We start from the raw sequence: 20,381 nt of genomic DNA, 5'->3' as shown, positions 1-20,381 counted from the left end.
AAATGTGGTTCATTAAAAAGTAAAATATAATTTCCCCTCTCTCAAATAAATGAAAAAAGTGTAAATGTACTTCTCCACTCAGGATCAGGCCTGAGACCAGGAGTTTTTTATTTATTTATTTATTTATTTATTTTTATTGCACATCGGTGTGTATCAAAGTAATATCCAGCACCTGCTCAAGGCAACACTAAACAGAATATTTGCGCCTGTGAGTTTGACTCCTCATCCATCTCTGTCTGAAGAGCTTAGGGCTAAACCACTCATACTCCCCGCTCATCCAGACCCTCGCTGAGCAACGGAAGGTCACATCGCACCAGTCACAACCCCCAACCCACCCATAATATGATTCTTTACTCTGAAAACAAACAATATTCATGTTTATTTACTGTTTGAACGTCAGTGTTTCGCATCTTTGTGTTGTAGATGTATCCTCAATGAACTCCTTGTCATTTTATCATGTTCAAAAATCAGTGTTTAGTAAGGCCAGAGTGAGTGTGTCAGGATAAACGGTTGAAATTAAAACCAGACCTTGATGCGCTAAAATTGTTTTCATTTTTTGTTTATGAGTTTCATATAGTTTGCAGAAATTGCTGTCATGCTCAGACAACAAAGATTATCGTGCCAAGCCTCCTGCTAGGAAGGAATGTTGATTCAAATTTGGTCATTTTAATGCATTTGATGCCAAAGACAGTAAATATCGGGTGAAACTTGATCAGTTTGTTGATATACTCAATATGATCAACATGTTTGGATGAATCATTTTCTTGTTTTTTGAAAATGTATGCAGCGAGTTTTAGCCTTTAAAGGGGGCTTATTATTCCCCTTTTTTACAGAATGTTGTCAGGATTCTGCCATTTCGGTCTTGTTAATTCTTGTTTTGGTGGCAGAGTCCAGACACTAGTCCTGTCCTGTCTAGTATGTTGTGCTTGGTTTGAGTTTTCTCAGGTCAAGCACTCCTATTTCCTGTCATTGTCTGTCTTCTTTGAATGAGCACCGTCTTGGCCATGTTCGGCTTGACGCAGCCGTGCAAAGTCCCAGCGTGCTCGGGATACGCGCTCTTGTCCTGGTGTGTTTGTTCTGTCTACAGCTTGCTTTTTTTTCTTAAGAGCTCAGTCTAGTTCAGGGACCACCAATTTCAGTTCAGAAGGGCCTGTGTCCTTGCAGGGTTAAGCTTTAACTTGCATCAACACACATGCCTGGGTGTTTCAAGTATACCTAGTAAGACCTTGATTAGCTTGTTCAGGTGTGTTTGATTAGGGTCGGAGCTAAAATCTGCTGGACACCTCCAGAAACTAGTTTGGTGACCCCTGGTCTAGTTGGTTTTGGTTTTGGTTTGCGCTGGGATAGAACATGCTCATCGCATGTTTGAGTGCACGGTAATTGTTTTCGTTTATTGTGTGCTTGTTGAACGTGTTGCGTTCTGTTTGTGTTGGTATTGTGTAAAGCATGTGACCTAGTGTTTACATTGTGGCCATGTGCTTTAGTTTTGTGTTTTGTGTTTTATGTGAACATGGTTAATGGGTTCTCTCATTGGCTGCATGTTCTAGTCCTGTTTTCTTATGGGTGCATGGCTTGTGTTGTCTCTTTGTGTCATTTATTGTCTATTGTCTAGTCCAGCGATGCCCAAAGTAGGGCATAAACTAGTGTAATTCTGTTATAAATGAGAATGCTTTTACTGTAATAATTTTATTGTAAAATGTAAACAAAAAAAATCTATTATTTAATTTAAAGCATTGTTTTCTAGTCATTTTTAAATGTTGTTAAATAACTTAGGAATTTACCCAATGTAACTATATTTACTATTCGGCCCACTAGCCTCAAATTAAGTTTGGTTTTTGTTTTTTTGTAAAAGTTTGGGCATTCCTGGTCTAGTCCCACCTGTCACGGTCCAGTGTAAAAAAAAAAAAAAAAAAAAAGTCCAGAGGAAAAACAAAAAAGTGGGATTTAAACGCAGCATTGAACACATTTAATGAAAAAAAAAAAAAAAAACTGTAACTAAACTAAAACAAGGCAAAACTAGTTAGAGAACACACGGGTATCTTAGGAGCAACAACAAAACAGACACAAACTGAAATATATAGTCCTGGTAATGAGTGGGAATGACCCGCAGCTGTGTCCAATTGACCATCAGCTGAAGCAGGGGAGATTGGTTCAAAGCATTCTGGTAGTGGTAGTTTTTTTGGTTTGTGTGTAGTTCATCATCAATCTACAGTCCTTAAATTGGTGATTGTTACACCACCCTTCTTGTTAACCCATTATTAGTTTACTCACTTCACGTGTTTATTTTATAATCTCTATAATCTTCTCATGTTTGCTGTCCTGTGCCAGTTCATTGTATATAGTCTTGTTTAGCCTTGTCCAGCCCTGCCATTCCCCAGCAATCCAGTTATTGTTAGTTTTTCATTCATACATTCAATTTCATCTACTTCTCCGGGGCTGGGTCGTGGGGGCAGCAGTCTTAGGAAAGAAACCCCAGACTTTCCTCTGCCCTGACACTTCCTCCAGCTCCTCCGGGGGGATCCCGAGACGTTCCCAGGCCAACCAAGAGACATAGTCCCTCCAGCATATTCTGGGTCTTCCCCGATACCTCCTCCTGGAGGGCATGGAACACCAGAGCTTCTTACCCTATCTATAAGGGTGCCTATCTTCACTCTTCTATAGGGTGCCTATCTTCAAAGAGAACAGTGAACTTTATAACCTTATTAACATCATCCTGGCTACGTTGTTTCACTATCGTAACAATAAAATGAAAACATGATTTAAGGAACTCATATTTTCATTTTAATATTAACAACTTAACAGAAAGCAGAAATTTTGAAGCGCCATGCTATGCTGCAGTCAATGACATTACTTCAGCAGTTGCGGTGCAAAAACTCTTATGACAGATGGCTGCTTCTCACTCAGGGAAAGAGATCATCACTACTGGGTGGGACTTCTCCATCTGATGACATGTACAAAGGGAAAATGTCAGTTCAAGTTTTTCTACAGAGTTTTAATGAAGTGTGATTATAAAACATAGAATTAATTAATTAATTTTACCATTAGAGGCTGGCTAAATGCACACACTGTAGCTACACAACTGTTTAAACCACTTATAAAAGTTATTTTTGGGGCCTAATAGGTCTTCTTTAATACTATCTGCATTTGAAAGGTTTGTGATAAATCATTTAACACTAAAGACTTTGTTTTATGCAGTCATTCGTCTCTCAGCAAAGTCAAATTTGCTGACAAGACCCGAGCAGAGAGCTTGCAGATGAGTTTCCTTGCTTTTGTTTTTCTTTGCAGATCCAGACAGAGGAAAAACACTGGATATCTGTCTGAGGTTTTAACTGTTATGCCAAGAACATAAACAGAAACAGACCAGGAAATTTAGTGGAATTAAATTGGCAAGAATGAAAGCTTGATGCAGGCTGTGTGCGCAAGTGTGTCATCATTTGTATTTCAGATGGAGGAGATTGTTTCAGATGTTCTCTGTGCTGTGATATGATGCATCTAAGTGCGGAAGAAGTGTTTTTCTTTTCTCTTTTTCTTTTATTTTGAGTAGTGCAGTGGTTCTCAAGTTGGCCAAAATCCAAAACAATTTAACCAACAATGTTTGTGGATAATGCGAGAAGAATGCAGAATGTAAATAATTAAATGCAGTTGTATAAATAAGGACAATTAATACACATATACAGCAATGAAAAAGAATTGAGGTATTGCTAAATGTATGAAATTAACTTGTTACATGTTTGGGAAAAAATGATTATATTTAAAGGTTGGATAAATTTCAAATAATAAATAAATAATATATATTTTTTATATTCTCTTTTTTATGAATAAATATCATCAGTAGCTTGTAGAAAAGAACAAAACAAACAAATATTATTTACTCACAATTTACTCAAAGAAATATTGTAAATAAAGATTATCTGATCCTTTCCATTTTTTATTTTACTGTGCTTAATTTGTAGATATAAATATAAAATTCTAAATATATGCACTACCTGATAAAAGTCTTGTTGCCTTTTCAAGTTTTAGGAACAACAATTAATTATTTGACTTCTAGTCAATCATTTTGCATCAAAGTGATTTATATGAAAGCTTGGCTCCTTCCTTACAAATTTTGTCAGCAAAGTTAAGAAGAATTACATTTAAAAGTCTTACACAACATCTACCCCACATCTAAATCTAAATTTGGTAATCCTAATTCCAATTGTGTCTTTTGTAACTCAAATATCAAATCGATTGATCATGCTTGTGTCAAATGCCCACGTTAAAGTGTTTTGGTCGGTTATACGTTTTTTTGTTTTGTTTTTTTTTTCATCAAAATTTAAGTTTAACTTTGATTTTGCCATGTGTAATATAACTTGTAACTTTTCTCATGACAAACATAACAGAATTTAAAGGCAATGTCTTTATTTTATTATGTAAATATTATATTCACAAATGTACATTTTCTTTATCATTACCTAATTTGATGAATTATCTTTGTGAATTAAATTGTTTAATTACTACTTTAAAAACTGTTTATAGCAAAAAAGTGTAAAAACTGCAAAATCTTATAATGACTTTGTAAATATTATTTAATTTGATAGTTTTTATTATCTTATTTTATTATTATTTTTATTTATTTATGTACAATTTTCCATGTTTATTATTGTACCTGATGTCATTCATTGTTATGGTTAATATGATTGTATTGTTAAAACACACACACTCACAAAAGTGACTTATATGAAAGGCAAAGGCCTCTACATTACACTTATTTTACTAAAAAAAAAAAATGATCATGCCTTGATTTTTAATTATGTAATTCGGACAGTAAGGTCTGACAAAAGTCTTGTCACTTAACATAAATAATGTACAGTATAGAATATAAATTCATGGTGCAGTGGAACTCTCAGTGTGACTCGCATGAGCTTGGACGACTGCATCCATACACCTCTGCAATAACTCAAATAACTTATTAATAACGTCATCTGGAATGGCAAAGAAAGCGTTATTGCAGTACTCCTAGAGTTCTTCAAGATTCTTTGGATTCATCTTCAGTGCCACCTCCTTTATCTTATCCTAGACATGCTCAATAATGTTCATGTCTGTTGACTGGGCTGGTCAGTCTTGGAGCACCTTGACCTTCTTTGTTTTCAGGAACTTTGATATGTAGGCAGAAGTACGACGAGCGCTATCCTGCTGAAGAATTTACCCTTTCCTGTGTTTTGTAATGTAAGGGGCAGCACAAATATCTTGATACCTAAGGCTGTTGATGTTTTCATCCACTAAGCAGATTTCTTGCACGCCCGTATACCAACCATGGTTTTGCTTTCACCAAACTTGACTGATTTTTGGGGAGAATCGCGGGTCAATGCAGGTTCCAGTGGTTCTCATGCTGTATTTGTGATGATTGCAATGCAGTTCAACAGATGATTCATCTGAAATATCTACCTTCTGCTACTTTTCCAAACGATCATCTAGAAGTCAAGTTAATATTTTTTGCTCTTGCAACTGGGAACAACGACAAGACTTTTGTCAGGCAGTGTAGGCCTAATTATTTACAAAATGTAGTCTAGAAAAGTACTTTTGAAAGTTATTTTGTTGTTGGTTTTACTTCCTATTTTAAACGAATTTGTTTGGATTCCTGCTTGATGTCCAATATTTGTCTTTTGAAGAAGAACATAAATAAACAGCTGAGAAGATTTTGTATACGGTTATACAGCATTGTAAATGTATTTAAGGCTTGTGTGCTGAACAGGCACTTTCAGACTCTGTGTTTATGTCTTCTCACCTCCAAATGTTCAAAGACTGAGTCAGGAGTTCTCTCTCTCTCTCTCTCTCTCTCTCTCTCTCTCTCTCTCTCTCTCTCTCTCTCTCTCACACACACACACAAACACACAGGCAGGTGTGCTGATTGAGAGACAGATAAATGCTTACTGTCTAAAACAAAGATTTCTCTCTCTCTTTGGCTGTCGGCGAGTGGTTTTTCTCTCTCCATATATCACTCAGTCAGGAGCTGGGATGCTTTCCAGATGCTCCTTCTTCAGGCTTTTACATTTCTTTGTTTTTCTCCAACAAAATTCTCTCTTTCTCTCTCTCTAGCATTTAGCCCTGGATTACTATGAAATCAAGATTATTTTTTTTTCTTCTTTTTTAAGTCAGTTATGACTTTGCCAAGTATGGTGTCTTATACTTAGAATTTGTGCTCTACATTTAACCCATCCAAGTGTACACACACTCACACACACTGTGAACACCTCACTTAAGGGTCTCAGGTATGGTTAACAAAAAGTTACCTGTGTGACTGCTTAAAAACAAAGTAAAACAGCCTGTTACTGGATAGAATAAGTGCAAATACATGATTTGTATTATTGCTTTGTTTGTTTGTTTGAGGCGAGGCAGTGGCGCAGTAGGTAGTGCTGTCGCCTCACCCCAAGAAGGTCGCTGGATCACTGGTTCGAACCTCACAGTCCAAAAACATGCGGTACAGGTGAATTGGTTAGGCTAAAATGTCCGTAGTGTATGAATGTGTGTGTGAATGTGTGTGTGGATGTTTCCCAGAGATGGGTTGCGGCTGGAAGTGCATTCGCTGCGTAAAAACTTGCTGGATAAGTTGGCGGTTTATTCCGCTGTGGCAACCCTGGATTAATAAAGGGACTAAGCCGACAATAAAATGAATGAATGTTTGTTTGAGAGAAAGATAAGTGTCATCTCACATGAAGTACAATTATAAATTTGGGTTATTTTTTATACTTAAAGAATAAGTGTGAAATATCAGAGCCATACATTTTCATAAAACATTTCCTATCCTTCCAATACATTTTTGTGCTGATCAGTTGATCAGCCTAGAGCAGATGTGTTGAAAATTGTATATTGTTCAGCTTGTGTTTGTGCAGAAGTCCTCTGAAGTTTGGCTGTGGCGAGAGCAGACTGTGCTGCTCATTGTCTGATGCATTGTCTCTTGTGTAATTTTGACTTTGAAAACATGCCCCTCTCTGCCAAGCGCTGGCCTGTTGAGAGCCCTGATGCCGCACTGTTCTCTCTCTCTTTCTTTCTCTCTGTCTCATTTGCGTTTGCCCGCACGCTAATCTCTGTACACGATTGAGAGTGAGTTTGTTGTTGATTCAAGTTGAAAGCTGCCATATTTCGCTGATTGGAATTGATAGATTAATTTGCGCTGTAGAAAGCCATCTGTTTGTTTCTCTGTGTGTGTTAGCGCATTTCCCCAGGTGTACTTGGATGAATTTAGACACATCTCGATAAGTGATGAAGTCACCTCTTCTGCTGTGTAACTTTTGTTCAGCCATCTCTGTTAGTCACGGCTGATTATAAAGGCGCTGCAGTGTTGTGCGCACATGTGATTGTTCAGTTAGCTTTGCCTCCAGACTGTGACTGAAAAGCTCACAAATACACTGAGCTTTTTGCAGCAACAATTGGTTATTCACTGTTAGATTTAGGCACCAAAACTTAATTTTGAATCGAAGTGCGTGTCTGCTGCTAAATCATTAATGAATCACATCTTCAGAGGTTTAAGCTAAGAATTTGCATTCAGTGCACTTTTCAGTATTTTTATCCTGTTTTAATTAATATTTCTACTCTGTGAGCTGTGATTCTCTGCATTTTTTATGATTTTTCTCGTTATTTATGGTGCCCTCATTGAGCAAATGGATTAACAAAAATGGTAGTCTTTATTTTGATCGTGTACTTTAGGCATTCTACTTAGCATAAGCAATTTTGCAACTACAATATGTGTCAACTAGCAGTCATTAAAGTATATGTAGACTGCTTAATACTTGCTAAAACGTTATTTTAATAATTCACAACAGACATTCTGCTGACTATGAGCAATTATAAGTATGCCAGCTAATTCTGCTAAGCCTATCAATGAAACTGTCGGTTACCTAGCAGGCAGTTAATACCGTAATAGGAGTTGGTTGATATAACTGTACAGATATTTATAGATAGAACTGTCACACAAAGTGATCTCAGAATAGTATAACCAAATATTCAGCATTTCTACCCTATAAATCATTATATTTATATATATATATGTATAAGTTGAAGTCAGAATTATTAGCCCCCATTTTATTTTATTTATTTATTATTTTTTAAATATTTCCCAAACAATGTTTAACAGAGCAAGAACATTTTCACAGTATGTCCGATAATATTTTTTTCTTCTAAAGAAAGTCTTATTTGTTCAATTTTGGCTAGAATAAAAGCAGTTGTTAATTTTAAAACACAATTTAAAAGTCAAAATTATTAGCAGAACAAGCCATCGTTACACAATAACGTACATAAATACCCTAACCTTCCTGGTTATCCTAATTAACGTGGTTAAGCCTTTAAATGTCTTTAAGCTGTAAAGAAGTGTCTTGAAAAATATCTAGTAAAATATTATTTACTGTCATCATGGTAAAGATAAAATAAATCAGTTGTTAGAAATGAGTTATTAAAACTATTATGTTTAGAAATGTGTTGAAAATATCATATAGAGCTATTAATATTGACCCTTAACATTTTAACTGCACAACATTTATTTGGTAAGGTTTAGAATCTAACTAATACATATTAAAGCTCTTTAACAACATGCTGAGTCTTTAATATCTGTTGTCATAGTTGAGTTATAGCGTTCAATTTCAAACAATTTGTTATTTTTAAGATCTGATTCAAACTCAAATTGGTAGCATTTAACAATGAAAAAAGCACATTATCAATACCTGAGGTGACCGAGGCTACCATTGTCATAGTAGTTTATGCTGTTGTTCAGCCATGAAAAATAGAAGATTTTCTTTTGCCAGGCACACTCGCTCCTGTTGGTATCATCATTCTGGCATCATTCTGATTGGAGTCATCGAAGGAGAGGCTGGTTGAAAAAATATTTTGAATTTGGACTACAATAATAAACCGCTGGGTGTCAATTTACATTCTGCCCCTGTTAACAAAGCATGTGCTTATAGAAATATGAATGTTTCCACAAGCTCTGCAATCCACCAACGTGAGGTCAACAGGATTTAAAAAAAAGATGTTTTTAGACACAATTATAAACTTTACCTATATTTGAGTCTGTAGACTGATAATATACATACATATATATATATATATATATATATATATATATATATATATATATATATATATATATATATATATATATATATATATATATAATTATATATTATTAGACTGCTTGTTTATTTTTTTAACTGGGAGAAGATTTTTTTCAACACATTTCTAAACACAATAATTTTAATAACTCATTTCTAATAACTGATTTATTTTATCTTTGCCAAGATGAGAGTAAATATTATTTTACTAGATATTTTTTCAAGACACTTCTATACAGCTTAAAGTGAAATTTAAAGGTTTAACTAGGTTAATTAAGTTAACTAGGCGGGTTAGGGGAATTAGGCAAGTTATTGTAGCACAGTAGATTGTTCTGTAGATTATCAAGAAAACAAATAGCTTAAAGGGGCTAATAATTTTGTTCCTAAAATGGCTTTAAAAAAATAAAAACTGCTTTTATTCTAGCCAAAACAAAACAAATAAAACTTTTTCTAGAAGAAAAAATATTATTAGACATACTGTAAAAATTTCTTGCTCTGTTAAACATCATTTGGAAAATATTTTAAAAAGAAGAAAAAAAATTGAAGGGGGCTAATAATTCTGACTTCAACTGTGTATAAATAAATAAATAAATAAATAAATAAATAAATATATATATATATATATATATATATATATATATATGTATATATATATATATATATATATATATATATATATATATATATATATATATATATATATATATATATATATCGCATCACCAGGCTCTCCAGAGCAATCCTGCGTGTTGAATCTGAAGGGAGTCGCTCCGGCGCGTTGTGTGTGTATGTGTCTGTCTGTGTGTGTGTCTGTGTCAGGGGTTGAGTGAGCGACGTATCTGAGTAGGGGCGTGTGCACGCGAGACGTACCTGAAGAGCTAGGAGGTATGCGGTGGAGAGGTGTGTGCAACGTATTTAAGGACCAGGCGGGAGACGAGCGATTTGTAGGAGATTATCATTCATTTGCGGGCATCCGGGGGTCTCTGTGCATTTGCGGGAACTTTACAATGAGTGCAATTGTTTGTATTCAATACTTTATTATTATTATTATAATTTTCCATTTTCCATATCTGCAATGCCTGTATTTTGGCATTTTTTTGCAGTCCACATAGAATCCAACTTTTTTTCTTTATTGGCATTGATTGTTTTAAATTTCAAATGGCATTAACATGCCTGTTTTAATTTCTGTAATAAGTATGGCTGTCAAGCCAGGATCTTGATGGTTTATTGTGGGTATGTTGATTACATGAATAAATCTGTGTTACAATTTAAACAAAAATTCTAATAAACAATTATATTTTGAATTTAAATAGTTTTTGTCTTGCGCTTACATTAATTTTACATTTGAATAGCCAAAATTGCAAGTTTCAGTGTTTTAAATGTGATTAATCGCAATTAATTAAAAAAAAGTGTTATTAATATGTTTTTTTTTTATGGATTGACAGCAATATATATATATATGCTACCTCCTGAGGCCCCAACTAAGAATTGACAACTACTGACTTAGACTCCTATACTTTTTTCTTTTGTTCATTGCACATTTATTCAGCTCAGCTCACAGTTTTGTGTGGCCTCACAATCACAGTCATGCATTCAAAACCTGCCCTGCCTACAGTGATCGAGCTCATAATGACTTTCTGATTGATCGATACAATCTTTATTACATCAAAACAAGAAGAAAGCTCCGGCTGTGTGCTGGTATGAAGGCCAGGTTTAATGGTTTGTGTGTGTGTGTGTGTGTGTGTGTGTGCTGGTTACCAGTGCGAGTGACCATCCATCACCCTGCACTCCAAAAGTGACAGACCCCTCCACCCACAGCCATCAGTCTCCGAGATCCAGCGACCCCTGCTACACATGCTAACCTAATAAAGGTGAGCCGTAATTATGAGATGCCTTTAAAAAGTCCGCCGTAGGCAATTATTAAAACCATACATCTCCTGCTGCAAAAATATCATAACAGCCCAAGATTAGAGGTTTTTAATACCTGAGCTGAGGTGATTAATGTCATCCGGCATGATGGAGAACAGGTTTACAGTTTGTGGAGGATGTCAGTGTGTCTGAACTGTAACTGGCGCGTGTGTCTCTATCCTCTGCCTGCCTGAATACACCGTTGAGTTTGATTGACAGACTCGGGGACATGAGGTTTGGAGGAGTGTAACTCACAGAAAGCTGCTTCCTGAAGCCTACACTTATGAACTGAGAGTAAGTGTTTCTGAGTGTGACAGGAGAGCACGACTGACACGACGACAGCTGACCTTTCAGATGATTCGCTACACATTTCTTCGCTGTGAACTTCTGGGGGTTCATCTTTCTGTGTGACAGACTCAAGACGACTCTCTCTTTGCGGTGTCTGTTAGAGTTGATTTGGCAGCCATCTTGAAAATGCGCTAGAGCGGCTATTTTATACATAGTGGAATGAGTCATAAGGTGTACTGCAAGAATGATAACTGTATTTAAGAATAGCACTGTGTTTATTGTAAGCAGACACTGAAGGTTTGTCATCTACTGCTTTAAATGCTCAACTCTTTAAAGAGATTGAGATTGACTGTCAGGATTTTAATATTTCACTCAAGTGATTCAATGATATTCCTCCCATGTGTTGTTTATATATAAACCTTTTCTGTGTTGTCATTTTTACAAGTTACTGTTATATAGTCCACAAAGAAATATATAGGTTTGCATGTTCGCCCCGTGTTGGCGTAACTCCGGGTGCTCTGGTTTCCTCCACAGTCCAAAGACGTTATGATACAGGTGAATTGGGTAAGCTAAATTGTTTGTAGTGTGTGTGAATGAGTGTTTGTGTGTTTTCCAGTGATGGGTTGCAGCTAAAAGGGCATGCATTGTATAAAACATATGCTGGATAAGTTAGCAGTACATTCCACTGTGGCGACCCCTGATTAATAAAGGAACTAAGCCAAAAATTGAATGAATAAATGAATATTTCTTAATATTTCTAGGACACACCAAGCTGATAGCTGGGCTGTTAGTGAACCTCTGTCTGGCTAGTTTGTTTGATTTGTTCTGCATGTCGCCTCTTAAATTATCATATTATCAGACATACTTGCATGAGCAAATTCCTCTGTGGTGCGAGAGAAGTACTGTGAAAATGATACTTGAAAACAGATTTTTATTTTTATTTTTTTTGTTTTGTTTACTGTTTGTATGTGTGCAGCACTTGTTCCAGCTTACAGTAAATCCACACAGTTGCAGTTAATCCACACAATTCTAACATTTTTGGCTCTATGATGTAAAGAGCCAAACATGGAGTTGACACAATGGATTTGAAATGAAATTAACTAGAGTGTTGCCAAGAGAAGAGTATGGAGAAGGAAAGGAACTGCTCATGATTCTAAAGAGGTGAAGCATGGTGGTAGTATCATGGTGGCTGTCAATGGAACTGGTTCTCTTGTATATATTGATGATGTGACTGCTGACAAAAGCAGCAGGATGAGTTCTCAAGAGTTTTAGGCAATTTTATCTGCTCATATTCAGACAAGTCCCACAGAACTTATTGGATGACGCTTCACAGTGCAGATGGAGAATGACCCAAAGCACTCTGCAAAAGAAACCAAAGCGTTTTTGAAGAGAAAGAATTGAAATGTTAGGCAATGGTCAAGTCAATCCCCTAATCTAAACCCAATTGAGCTTGCATTTCACTTGCTGAAGACAAAACTCTGGGGAAAATGCCCCAAGAACAAGCAGGAACTGAAGACGATTGCTGTAGAGACCTGGCAGAGCACCACCAGGATTTAAACTTAGCATCTGGTTATGCATTCGTTCCAGACTACAAACTGTGATTGACTGCAAATGATTTGCAACCAAGTATTAAAAAGTAAAATAAAACACAGCCAGGAAATATGCTTCTAACTACAGCTTTACAGGTGTAGTTATAAACATACAAGTTTGTGACGCAATTTGCGAATGTTCGTTGAATTTGATTTTGGAAAACGCCAAATCAACCATTTATGTTTGTAACAACGCAACTTGTGACTTTAGTTGGCTAACGATGGTTTTCGGATACGCACCCCAGATCAAATTGATGCTCATACACTTTCAGGTCATCATGCTGCAAGTATTCGGATGTCTGCTGAGGAGTTTGCACCTTTGACAAACGATGACAGTTCCCGTTCATTGACAGAATGAGCTCTAAAACCATATGCAACAGTCCCTTAAAAGTGACATCGCAGTTTCACACTTGATGTGCTTTGCACTTACTCTGCATGTGTACACTACACAACCACAGCACAGTGCTCACACTTGCCAAACGAACTGGGATTAGGGGGTCAAACAGGATTGGACGCAGTTTGGCTGTCTTTCATTTAATGTGATCACGTGCAACTTTTTGGGCCAGACGGGACAACAAAACAAGGCAACAACACAGTCTGTTTTCATCATCGCTAGTTTTTTCACATCAGCTTAATGTGTTCCAGCTTAATTCTATTACTCTGTGATATTGCCAAGTAAAATTCAGTAATTATATTGTGAATTTGCATGATTAAGCATTTTCAACACAGAGATTTTATTTTCAAGTTGGTTAGGTGAATATGCTGCGGACAGGACAGATGTCTTATATTACATTATAAATGTTTATTTTGATAAGAATTCCTCGTAATAACAGACAGGTCTATAAAGTTACAGTATACAGTTGAAGTCAGAATTATTAACCCTCCTGAATTATGAGGCCCCCTGTTTATTTTTCTCCAATTTCTAATTCCACATTTCTAGCCATAATAGATTTAATAACTGATTTATTTTATCTTTGCCATGATGACAGTCAACAATATTTTACTAGACAATTTTCAAGACACTTCTATACAGCTTAAAGGTTAACTAGGCAGGTTAGAGTAATTAGGCAAGTTATTGTATACCAATGGTTTGTTATGTAGACTATCAAAAAATATAGCTTAAAGGGGCTAATAATATTTACCTTGTATAATAATGTTTTTAAAAAATAATAAAAAAAAATGCTTTTATTCTAGCCAAAATAAAACAAATGAGACTTTCTCCAGAAGAAAAAATATTATCAGATATACTGTGAAAATGTTTTTGTTCTGTTAAACATCACTTTGGAAATATTAAAAAAAGAAAAGAAAATCAAAGGAGGGGCTAATAATTTTGACTTCAACTGTATATAATATTTATATGAATCCCCTGCAATCACTGACAGGTGTCTGTTTTATCTAAAACTCCTGTTAACAAACAAATTCATATATGTCACACTGAGCAGCCATGAGTTGCATCAGAGTGACGTCAGCTTCCCCTTATGATTGGCTAGAAGAACAATTGTCAATCTCAACAAGTGGACCAATGATGACGCTGAAGCCCACCTGTGATTTAAATGAAACTCTCATTGCATGTTTTAGAAATGCAAGTGCAGAATGTACTGTAGGAACAAGAGCGAGAGGAAAAGACTGTAAGCACACAACATTTAATTTAAGCGGAAAAACGGATTTTGTCTAAACACGTTTTCATTTTTGATTTACGCCCATTATCTTTAGGTACACAACTTTGTTGTTTCTTATTCTGTGTTTAGTTCTTGCGTTTGCGTGTTATAATTCGGCAATGTCAATGTTTTAATTTAAGTCCATTACTTTTCTTCTGTGACGATGAAACTTTAGGCGGGATTTTGATCTGATACTTAGTTTAAAAGTGTACAATTGACAGTTAGCACTTTTGTGTGTGAAGTGTCACCAAAACGTGACCAACATGACCACACACTTGCATTATAGCAAGGACACTATATTGAACACCAAAAACAGAGCTCTAAGCAGCAAGCTGTATACTTTTCTAGCTGTGCACATTTGACAGCAACCTATTTTTGGTGTCGAATGGGAATGTATGTATGGACTGGGATTCAACCTTACAGCCTCTATTATTGTTTTGTGAGACAAGATGACATAAAAGTCCAAACTCACATCTGACTACTCCCTAAATCAGGTGAGGGTGTTTAATTTAATAGCCTGTCCCACATGTACATGAGTCTGATTAAAGCATTTTGGTATCCCGAGACACACATTAAAACTCTCTCCTCTGAACTAAAAGAGTTTTGGAGACCTCGAGAGAGCAGACCTCTCAAAAGCTGCTTAATTCCATCAGCAGGCCGTGGGACAGAAGTAATTACGTATGTGACACGAACTGTGCTCGTACTGAGAACATTTCAGTCACGCTGGCTGGTACATCAGCGGCTTGCTATTTATAAACCTCCTCTCACGCAAATCCAGGCCTGTACTGAGTGTCTGGAGCTCACAGACCTCTTCTTCTCTACTGACGCTCTGACCGCTGCTAATGAACATTTCCCTGTGATCCTCCACCAACACTGGACTGTGTGCTTTAAAGTCTAATTTAAGAGTAGTTTCTGGATTAGCCCTTGATCAGTGAAACTTGTTCTTAAACCACAAGTTTGTGTCTAAAGTTGTTAGGCATGTAGCCTGGTATTTAACAGTGTAAAGACATGTTTTATGAACTCGTACCACCAGCAGAGTCCTATAAAAGATGAATGATTGGAGATATTGTTATGCAAATGGAGCTCAATGATCTTTTAAATTATCAGTGTTTAATTTCCTGCTTCACAATTTTGTGAAACTATGGTACCTTTAACTTTTTAAAAACTCAGCTTTTAATCACAGATATAAATTATAAGTTAAACCACATTTAATAATAAACTGTAACTGTGGAACTTTTTACTTTGGGAATTCTTTGAGGAAATTGAAACCTTTTTTTTTATTATTTAACTTTAAAGTTTTTAGCACAATTTAATCTGCATTTGATGAATAAAAGTACATTTTAATGGTACATTTGCATGGTTCTGTACCACAGTTTTCACACACACATGTACACACAAGCACAGACACACAAAATAAATGTTTCCTGTGTATCAACTCATCATATTAGAATGGTTTCTGAAGGATGATAAGATACTGTCGTAATGATGCTGATAATTTTTAATCACAGGAATAAATCTAAAATTAATCCACAGTCAATAAAAAGCTATTTATATTTTTCAATATACCCTAGTGAGCAGATGACTTTTGAATGGTAATGCATAAGTAATGGATATGAAAATGCATAAGTAATGGTGATGCATCTTAGAAACGCCAAACTTTTGAATGGTAATGCAAACGACATTAATGTCATTTTTATAATTGTTTTAGGGTGCTTTCACAGCTATAGACTGTTACTTTTTGTTATTGGTGCAGTTCACTTTCACATGGCTGCTTTTCTAAATTAATCTAGATTAAAATGGCTCTTTTGAACTCTGTCGAAGGCATTCAGAATATGTGTGCTACCCAAATAATAAGTGTCATGATTACCAGCAATCGCTAACCAACAAAGGTCGCTGGTAAACATTCACACTCCTTGAACTACATATCTGCCATGTTATGGACTACAACACCCAGTCAGGCCACACACACAACCGGTTCAAGATCCAGACTTATTAAACTCTCACAGTTGAAGCCACTCACACATGTTGCTGAGTATTGTTAAGCTGTTGCTGTCCTTACGTAAGCGTTTTTCTTGTTTCCTGTTGCCTGTGTTTTTTGACTTTTGGACTGTTTATCGTGTTTTGACCCTTTTCTGCCTGCCCCGAACCTTTTGCCTGTTTTATTGGATTTGCTTCTGGATTGCCTACTACACTGTTTATACTGGTATTTGACCCTTGCCTGATTGACTATTCTTATAATAAAGCTGCATTTGGAACTACCCCAGTTTGCATAGCATCCCTTCGCAACAATAAGTCTTTGATAACAGGTTTCTCAAGCCAGGTGGCGAATTAGACCAGGGGTTCATCTCCTGTTTCCAGAATGCATCACAAACTGTTTGAAAAAATTGCTCTTCTATGGTAATTGATAATGAAACTAAATGATGTTCAATAAAATGTACTTGTGTTTACTAACTGTTTATTCAGTTAAATATAAACTTTGAACTCTAGGCCTACGTAAGCTTCAAATAGAGATTTTTATTTTTTTTATTGCTTTTATTATTTTTGATGATCTTAATCAGACTAAAGTCATAACTGAACTACTCAGAAATGAAATTAAAGATGCACTAATATATGCATATGTGGAGCATATATTAGTAGAATTACTTAAGTAAACACTGCAGTCAGACTATTACCATCATGTACTGTAGGACTTTTTGCCATATTTTCCAACAAGATTCACACACGCAGCTGTCAGAAATGCACTACACGCACTCACATCACAAAATGTGGAAGTTTTTTCTTTCCATTTGGCGTGCCAGTTTAGGTGAAATTGCCAAACTGCAGTTAAAGTCAGGCATCCTGCTGATTTGATTCAGAAGGGCACTTTTTTTTTGTCAAACGGCTCACCAGTCAGGTTTACATCTGCACTAAAATATCAAGGTGAAAGTCATCATAGCTCCCTGCCCAACTTTGAGAATAGATTAACAGCAATATTTTTTTTTTTTTATCGAGTCTTGTGTTAATGCAGCATGTTAACTACTACCACTAACATACATAGATATATACACACACACACATGTATATATATATATATATATATATATATATATATATATATATATATATATATATATATACACATACATATATACTATAGTACAATTAGACAGCATGCTTTCACTTTTATATTCGAAATATAAAATGCACTTTTACCGGTAGAAATTTCTCTCTATTAACCAACAGTTGGAGAGGTGTACCTAATAAAGTGACAAGTGAACATGTACATGCCTATATTACATATCCATAATACACTGTGATATAGGTTGGTTTGTTAGTTTATTAAGTCATATTGCTTTCTTACTACAACAGAACCAGTCTAGAGTTTGTTTCAACTGATCTGAGACCACCCCATTTAGCTAATCTTGGACCGATAGTTTTGACACAGATCAGAGCGCAGTTGCAGGTTTCATATATGCCCAAATAATCCGAGCTAAAGGAGCAAATGTGCCAGGTTCCAAAACAAAAGTAGGGTATAAAAAAGCACCCTGAATCTTCTCTTTTTAATTTTCAAAACTTCAAGATGCAGCATCTGTTGTCTTGTTACATAGAAACTCAGTTTCTCCATCCATCATCCCTTTCTCCCCTTCTCTCTCTCTCTCTCTCTCTCTCTCTCTCTCTCTCTCTCTCTCTCTCTCTCTGTGTCCCATTTTCCAAAGGATATGTGCATAAATTTCTCCAGTGTCATAATCCTGAGAGCAGAAGCGTGCAGGTCTGGTCTCATCTTGTCTGGCCTTCGCTGGCTGTTTGGAGGCCGCACAGATTAAAGGACTGATCCCACTTCCACTTTCATTTAAATGACCATTAGCCAAACAAAAAAGGAGGCCGGTTGCAGCAGCAGGCCAGGCTGATTGGAATTCCAGCGAGCCGCACCACCTGTCGATACCATGATTTCCTGATTCATGAATGCATTCTGGGAGCCACAGCATTTTAGCTAATGGTTCTGGGTGTTGGAGATGTTTGGAGAAGGTGGGGTCGATGAGAGGAAGGATGGAGGAATGCAGGAGAGATAGAGAGATGGTGCTTTTGATTGATGGAGAAACGAGTGTTGGGATTGAGCTCTCATCCATCATTCCTTGTGGAGACGCATGTTTAAAAAGTCATTTTCATTAAAGGAGAGAGAGAGAAAGAGAGTTTACAATCATTCACATACTCACAAACATACATATGCTCTGTCTTAGATTCACCTTTTTTCACTTCAGACATTATTAACATTTTGCTTTGTCTTTTTCCTAGAATGCCTCAAGGAAATGCACTGGTTTTCTCTATCGAGTCACCTTGTTTGATTAGCACAGAAGCAAATGATAGCACTCAGAAAGTGCTGGAACTAGATTAGCATATCTGTGCTCGGTTTGGTTGGTTGGAAAAAAAATAGTTGTTTCGTTCATTCGTTTGTTAATTCGTTCATTCATTCATTAATTCATTCATTCATTCATTCATTCATTCATTCATTCATTCATTCATTCATTCTTTCATTCATTCATTCATTCATTCAAGTTGTAATTACAGTGGTCCCTCACCATAATGCAGTTCATCTTTCATGGTTTCGCAGTTGAGCAGATTTTTTATTTATTTTTTACTGCACATTGTGTTCTGCGTCCTGATTGGCTGTAGACCTTGTGTCTTGTACAGTACAGAATGCGTTCAGTTTGCCAAATTTACATAAATCTTCAACGCTAGCTGTGTGACTCTGAAGTGCTGTACTGTATGTTTGCAAGTTTTCTCCCCAACAAACCCCATAATGTTGACGAAATGTTCTGCACCATCAAATGCACCTGCGGTAGCACCATAAAGCTGGGAAAAATGCTAATCATTGAACTAAAAGTTGGACTTCTGAACATGCTAAAGAAATGTAGAAGTTACGCAAATGTTTAAACAAGAGAGAAATGTGTGAAAATGTCAATTCATCTTTAAGAAAAGTGTGTAGTGAGGGGTTTTACAGCCTTAAAACATATATAATAAGTGTAAAAAAAAAAAAAAAAAGCTTACTACTTTGTGGATTTCACCTGTTGGGGGCTAATTTTAGAGCATAACTGTTTTAGATTGTTTGTGTTAAAGCTGCTTTACTTTCTTGAGACAAAAAAGTGCAAAGCCATATTAAAATAGGGATTTTATTATATTCATTTTCAAAGTTGAGCATGCCTTCAAGAATAGATGCTTAATTTTATTCTGTACAAAGGGCACAATATTTGCATTTTTGAACATTTTCTTTATTGTGATATAACAAAAATGTGCAATATAATACATCACAATCATATTTACATATTTGTTTTCAGTTTAAAAGAAAATCAACAATAATAAAAAAAGAGAAGGAGAAGATAAAAAAGAAATGAAAAAGGAGGGTATTCTTTAATAAAAAAAATATTAAAACTAGTTGTTTTAATAATTAACATATTATTCTAGAAAAGACACTAGGAAAAAATGAAAAAATCATCCATAAAAGGCATCCACCATCATCAATATGAGAATGGTTTGTTTTATTAAATCTCTGGAAATGGGGGAATATGTAGATAGGTCGAGTCAGTCTCCAATCATTTCATCTTTTCTGCAGTATTTACTTTTAATCCATTCTGTGAATTTTTTGTGATGTTTATCCATAACCTAGTTAAATATTTTTTAACACAATTAACTAGCTTTACTGAACTTACTAAAGTTGTATGTTTTTTATTAACATACCCTACAAAATTATCCTTATCCTTAGTGTTTTCATGCTTTCCAGAACAAAATTTAACCATTCTTTAATCAAGATACGTGTAAACTAAATCTCAAAGAAAATAAAATCTTCGTAATTGAGGATTTGTTGATTAAGACAAAAAAAAAAT

At 35.6% G+C, this 20,381-nt stretch overlaps 1 protein-coding gene and 1 long non-coding RNA gene across 6 annotated transcripts in view; both read left to right on the top strand.

Moving 5' to 3' along the window:
• LOC141376089 (uncharacterized) overlaps positions 1 to 20,381 on the top strand; it is a 1,000,182-nt gene that overhangs the window by 696,372 nt on the left and 283,429 nt on the right. The window lies entirely within an intron of this gene.
• The window catches only part of pard3bb (par-3 family cell polarity regulator beta b), a 679,872-nt gene that overhangs the window by 411,081 nt on the left and 248,410 nt on the right, over positions 1 to 20,381 (top strand). The gene's annotated exons all lie outside the window — the stretch shown is intronic.

The sequence above is a fragment of the Danio rerio genome, chromosome 9, assembly GCF_049306965.1.
Source record: "Danio rerio strain Tuebingen ecotype United States chromosome 9, GRCz12tu, whole genome shotgun sequence".
Classification (NCBI taxonomy): Eukaryota; Metazoa; Chordata; class Actinopteri; order Cypriniformes; family Danionidae; genus Danio; species Danio rerio.
Note: the sequence above shows the minus strand (reverse complement) of the source record. Positions and strands in the feature narration are given on the sequence as shown.